The following is a 6,439-nucleotide window of genomic DNA, read 5'->3' on the forward strand; positions in this document are numbered from 1 at the left end:
GTTAATACCCAGTGGTACAGGAAGGCCACCACGATGCAGTTTTGGCAGGTGTAACTGCACCGCAGTCAAGGTATGGACCCAGTGAGGCACCTCATGCTGCCTCTGCTTAGCAGGTATCACCACAGGTAAATCCATAGGCCTGAGGAAAGGAAGAAGCTGCTCACGTGAGAGGGTAATTTAATCGCTGATATAGGAAAGCACTACCAGCAGTGAGTCATTGGGCACTGCAGCACAGTAAATAAATGCTGTGTAGTCACTTTTCATTTATTTTTTTAGTATCACCAGCAGAACAAGAGCTCCTCCCTGTCCAGCCCCAGTCCCGTTCCAGTTCCTCTCCCTCAGGCACCCAGCAGCCTGGCCCCGCAGGACCGGGGCCACCTCACGGCTGCAGGACCAGCACCCCATGGGTGCACACCCCCATCCTGCCCCCCGGGATGTGCCATGTCACTGCCCTAAACACATGGATCCACACACATCGCCTCCATCTCATGGGCAGGGCCTGCCTGCCCTGCTCTCCAGGAACATCACTACATTATGGCCAGCCCTGGCTCTGCACCGCTCCTGACACCTTGACCCAGTGTCATGGTGTCTGGTGGAACAGGAAAGGTTTCTTTTCCAAAAGGAAATCCAAACACCCAAAAGGAGGTCCTTCCTCCTCCAGCAGGGTTTTCAGCGCCTGGCCTTGCAGAGCAGGGCAGTCGGCCATTTCCTTCCCTTCCAGCCGCTGCCGACACGCGGCTGGGCGGCTTCCAGCTCCTCTGTGCACATGTTCTGCAAGTGTTTGTCTTAGCAAAGTGCAAAGCCAGCCGCACCTTGCAATTAATAAATACGTGTCAAGGCTCACTGCGAGCCTGATCATTATCATTATCCCAAAATTAGAGGGCTGGCACAGTCATCGAGATGCCTGAGGGTCTGATCCTGCCAGGGTGCTCGGTGCTCTTCACCAGCAGGAGCAGAGATCAGGAGGGAATTACAGGACCGAACTATTCAAAGGGGGACTTTTATTTTTTTTTATTTAGTCTCAAATTCCGAAAGAGATTGCTCCTGTCAAGAGAGAGTTGCAAAACAATTAATAGCTAGGGGCTGTTCCCACCACTGCTGTAACATAGTGCCTCTCACTTGACAGCAGTGGATTACTGCTGATTTACACCAGCTGAGAATCTGTTCCTGGGCTGGTAAACATGAAATGGAGATTATAAAAGGAAATTAATAACAGTGAAAGCTAACCTGAAAGCTGGAAGCATATTCAGGGATTCCCCTGTAGGTTACCGTGCAGCTGTGCAGGGCTTGAGTTGAATTTCTAATCCATCTTGATACCGACAGGTCAGAGAGCTCCCCATTTTATGCATGGAGCTCTGCCCCCCTGGATCCAAGGTCACGCAGATGTACCTGGAAGGAGGATTTGAATCCTCAGGCCTGATTACAATTTGCAATGATGCCTCTTTTCACTGGAAATGTTGCAATGTTTATCTAACTCATTGTGCACTTCTGGAACAATAAGGAAATAATGCAGTCAGACCTTCAAGGGTGGTTATTTCCCTGAAAATGCGGAGGGGCCATATTTTTAAGACTTCTTCTTTCTAAAAACATCTCATCAGGTCAAGTCCTTGGCTCTCCTTGATTTCACCAAGAGTTAAGCATTGCTCCTGCACTGATATTTAGCAGGATTTTTGGAGTAACTAGTCTTGTGGTACCTTCATAAACTGGGAAATCCTACCTTCCCAGCGAGCAGGGGACTGGGGCCACACAGCAGAACTTAGCTGCATCCTGAGCAAGGCCCTAGTCAAAGCTGCTGTGTGAGGGTTGAGAACTGAGCGAGCAGGATGGAAATGAGCAGGTCCTTGATGGAGAGCAGTAGCCTGGAGTACCATCGGGCGTAGTGGTGCTTCCACAGGAGTGCAGCAGAAGATGCTCACTACCCATTACTATCCTCCATCTCTGTCAGTTTGAGCTCTTCTTAGCACCATTCAGAGCAAGAGAAGAGCTGAACTGGGTACTGGGGAGATGATATGAAAGGTGAACAATCCAAGAAACCTGCAAGGGTTTCTGAAACAGCTGTCTTGAAGGGGGCCTGCAGCCAAAACCCAGTACAGTCCTAGGTTTGGGGACTGCTCCTTGAAGAAAACAACAATGGCCATTCCTCCAAGAGCTACCACTAATAAATCAGTTGCTACCCCAACCTTCTGCCCCTTTCTAATCCATGCTAAAGGCACTGCTAAAATATCAAAGCCTATTGAAATGCCCCAAGCCTGTTGCTATTCAAGAAGTATTTGGACAATTCTTTTAGATAACTGGTTAAATTATTAGGTTGCTCAGTGTGGAGCCAGGAGTTGGGCTCAGTGACCCTTGTGGGTCCCTCCCAGTTCAGGACTCTATGAAAATTTCTATTTTAATGTGCTCAAAACCCACATCCTCTGTGAAAGGCATACTTGACATTCTTATTTTTATAACACCTGTTTGCATCTCCATACACAGCAACTCAGGAAGAAGTCTTGTGTGTACAGCTGTGTCAGACCTCCTGAGCAAGGTAGCAGAGAAATGCCTTACTGCAGGGGCTCAGTGCTCCCATGTGTGTCTGTGTCTCGTGCCCAGCTGCCATCTGCTCCGAACAGCAGAGCCCTCACTGAGCCCTGGATCATCTGGCACTGCCACAGTTTGTAGCATAGCACTGCTTAGCCCTCATCATCTGCATCTTCTTATCAGCAGGCTGCCCATAAATCACTGGGGAAGAAAAAAAAAAAAAAAAAAAAAAAAAACAGCCTGGTTATTTTCCTTTAAATTTCTCCCTGAAAGATCTCTTCATATGGTGCTCTCCCCAAAACTGCAGCCCAAACTTGTTTATGGTTTAGCTGCTACGGTGCTGACACTGCCTCTGACACTGTCTATTCTTTTAAACTTCTTTAGTCAAAAGGGAACCTTTTTTTTTTGTTGTTTTACTTTTTTTTTCTGTTCATACATTACATAGCAGGGCTGTATTCTGTAGTAGAGTGGGACTGACGTGTGAGCTCTGTGGTAACAGAAATATCATTATTAGTTTTTAATAAAATTAGGAGGCTACTTTTTCATTTTGTGGTAAGGCAACAGGAGCGGCCACAGTTATGAGTTCCTAGGTATCTCTCTGTTATATTGCTTGTGACTGAAGTTAGTTGACTTGTTGTCTGTGCTCTTTAATGGGAAGAAGTATTCTCCCCAAAACTGTGTCAGCCTGGCTGAAATTCTCCATGGCACCTTCTTGTTTCTGGATAACCCAGCCTTCATGGAAAAATAAGGTTTCTTAAGAAAATGGAGCAGGAGAAGCAGAAAACAGCTCTGCTGCCAATCCTGCATGTCTCCTTTGATGAGTACTCCACCATCTGACAGGCACAGTGCTGCTGACTGGCGAGCAATACCCACCTCCACCTCAGCTCTGCTCTTTGGGACTTTCCTGACCTTTTGCCTCAGAGCCTGTATGTGGAGGGCCTGTTCTGCACTGGATGTCAAAGCCACTGGCTTTAAGATCTTGTTTGTGCATTTTGACTATAGGAGATGATTAAATGAGCTGATTAAAACCTAGATCCTCAAAGGTATTTAGGCACCTAAATCTGGTTAAGCCTATTCGATCTCAGTGGGGTTAGGTACCCCTCTGCTTAGTGTCCTGGATTTGGGGGAGGAGGGGACAAGGAGCAAGAGGCATTTTTCTGCAAAGTGTTGGAAAGCTGAAATTGAAGGGTGTTAGACCTTGAATCTGGAGGTTGCGGAAGGAAGGAAGGAAGGAAGGAAGGAAGGAAGGAAGGAAGGAAGGAAGGAAGGAAGGAAGGAAGGAAGGAAGGAAGGAAGGAAGGAAGGAAGGAAGGAAGGAAGGAAGGAAGGAAGGAAGGAAGGAAAAAGGAAGGAAGGAAAAGGAATGGAGATAAATTATATCTGTTTAACTTTAAAAGAACCCACATTTCTTGCAGCTTCTCAAAATACACTGGGGCAAACCACACTTTCCAGCACTGAGATGCCTTATTCTTCTCTCTCATTTGTTTCTTTTCCTCATTGCTCATCTGCCACTATCATCCCCTTCAGGCAAGGACTGTGCTCTCCTTTGTGTCCAGAAAGTGTTTGGCAGACCCTGGGCAGTAAGAGCAAGCCTTTCAAAACCAGCCAGGCAGTGCAAGGATTTTCACTGCCCAGAAGCCACACACAATGGGAAGAGTGCAGTGTGTTGGCTCTTTGGTATTTGTTATTCTTGGTCTGATGTGCCACTAAGCCCATCCCAGCTTCTTTTCATGAGGACCACTCTGGGATGATCCAGCTTCAGTTGTGATGGGTGCTGACGAGCATCTGAATTGCAGGGAAGATGTCATGACTGTGCCCAGGTAATGCCTTCATGTCTGAACCAGGCTGCTTTTGGGCACAGCCACAGGCTGGGAAAGCAGAGGTAAAGGAAAATGAGTGGCTAAGGGTGGTGGCTGGTCCTGGGGACCCCATCATAGTTGCTCCCTGAGTCGCTGGTGCTGGCTCTGTGCAAGGAGGCATGGAGCTGCACTGGGAACACACAGCTGGAGCATGTGCCCATGGACCCCGTGGAAGAGGAGCTGGAAGATGTGCTGATGAAGACATGAGAAGTAAAACCCCACAGCAGCAGCTGCCTTCCACGGACCTCCGGAGACACCGGGAGAATTTCCTCTTCAGCTATTTTCAGGCAGCATCTGCGTCTCTCACCAGCCACGGATGCCACAAGGCACAGTGCCAAAAAATCAGCAGCTTGGCAGCTTCTCTACATGGACTCAAGAAATATATTCTGGATTATCTGTACCATCTGCCTCTCACAGGTGTTCATCTGGAAGCAAGGGGGAGGAGAAGGGCACCTGAGGGCACCAGAATTGAATGGAAGGTATTTTATAGTATTACCACTGTGCATCGTGGCAGCTGGTGCTAACAGAGGAGGAAGGATGAGGGCAAACGGGTACTAATTCCAAGGCTGGAAAGATTAAGGAAGTTTCCTGCACAGTTTCACTGAAACGGAGCAAGTCTCTGAGTCCTTACCCCTTGGTCTGCTGGGGGGAATCAGGACAGGGAAGGCTCAGTATAAGGATCCACAGGGTTTTGTATTTTGGGTGGACGGCAATTTTCTGGGTAAGTTTGGAGAGAAACTATGTGATGTGTGGGTAAGTGGAGGCCTGGAGTTCAGCACCCACAGGCCATGGGCTCAGTTTTGTGTAAGCTATGGCAAAATGCTGCTGCCTCTCGGCAGACACCATGAAGGTCTCATCCTCGTGTACTTATTCATGGTTAGTCATTAATGTTTTCCTGAAAGTGGCACTCTGCTGGTTCTCACAGAACGACAAAGCCACATTTATAAACAAAGGTCTCGTTTGTGAGAAGACGAAACCCCGACAGCAGTGAATGGTTTGCTTTCCACTGTGCTAGAGAAACGCCGTTTCCTGCCCCTCCCATGAAGAGGACGTGCTGCACCGTCCCGGTGCAGGCCGCACACCTACAGACACCGCCAGCACACACCGTCAGCGTGCCCACTGCCGCACAGCCGGCCTGCAGCGGCTGCAGCTCTTACACCTGCTGGGTTCTGCTTCCTGCCCACTGAGGTGGTCATCGGGAATGCACTGCACCTTCTCCATGTGTCTGGCAAGGAACTGATTTGACTGAAGCAGGGAAACTGAGGCATGAGGGTGTTTCTGCTGTTTCCAGACCACCTTGACCTGACGCTAGGTAGATGTGGTCCACATTTTGTCTAGCAGGTGCTCATGCTCACCCTCACTGTGGGTCTTCATGTATTCATGAAAGAGCTGTGAAAGTCCTTCCTCTGTCCCTGTGCAACTACTGAACCAACAGAAGGTGCAGGGACAGCAGGGCACCTCCACTCCCATTGCCTTCGGAAATGTTCATGGGAGAGCACCGACTTTGCAGCTACTTTGCAAGACAAAAGGCTGTGCAAGTCATGAAAGAGTTGCACAGCAGGGAGGAAAAATAAAACCACTTTCCGCTCCTCATCTGCAAGCTGTCGCTGCTCAAGAGCGCGGTGCAGAGCTGGTGTGAGGAAAGAGATGGTTGTTTCATGTGGTTTCCAGATAACCACTGATAACATACAGGATTGCAGCTGACCTTGTGATACCATATCACTACTTTTGTTTTCTTTAAAAGTTCAAGAAACTGTGATGCCAAATGGAATTGAGACTGGTTTTGGAGAAACAAACTGACGGCACTGCTGGTGGCAGGGCCAGTGACTAGAATATTTTGTCCACTGCTCTCTTCTTGCCTTCCTGTTGCCTTCCTCATCATCTGAGCCACATGATGTCTTTGTCATTTGACTGTCAGGTATAGTTCTTCATCATTAGCTGCACGGCTTTCTAATCCCTCAGCCTGTAGCATGGGCCTTTCTTTTTCTTCACCTGTGGAGCTACACGTAGTACTTTGCAGCACTCCTGCTACTACACAGGCTCTAGGGAGGTGCATGATG

This window comes from Aythya ferina (genome assembly GCF_964211825.1).
Source record: "Aythya ferina genome assembly, chromosome: 2".
Lineage (NCBI taxonomy): Eukaryota > Metazoa > Chordata > Aves > Anseriformes > Anatidae > Aythya > Aythya ferina.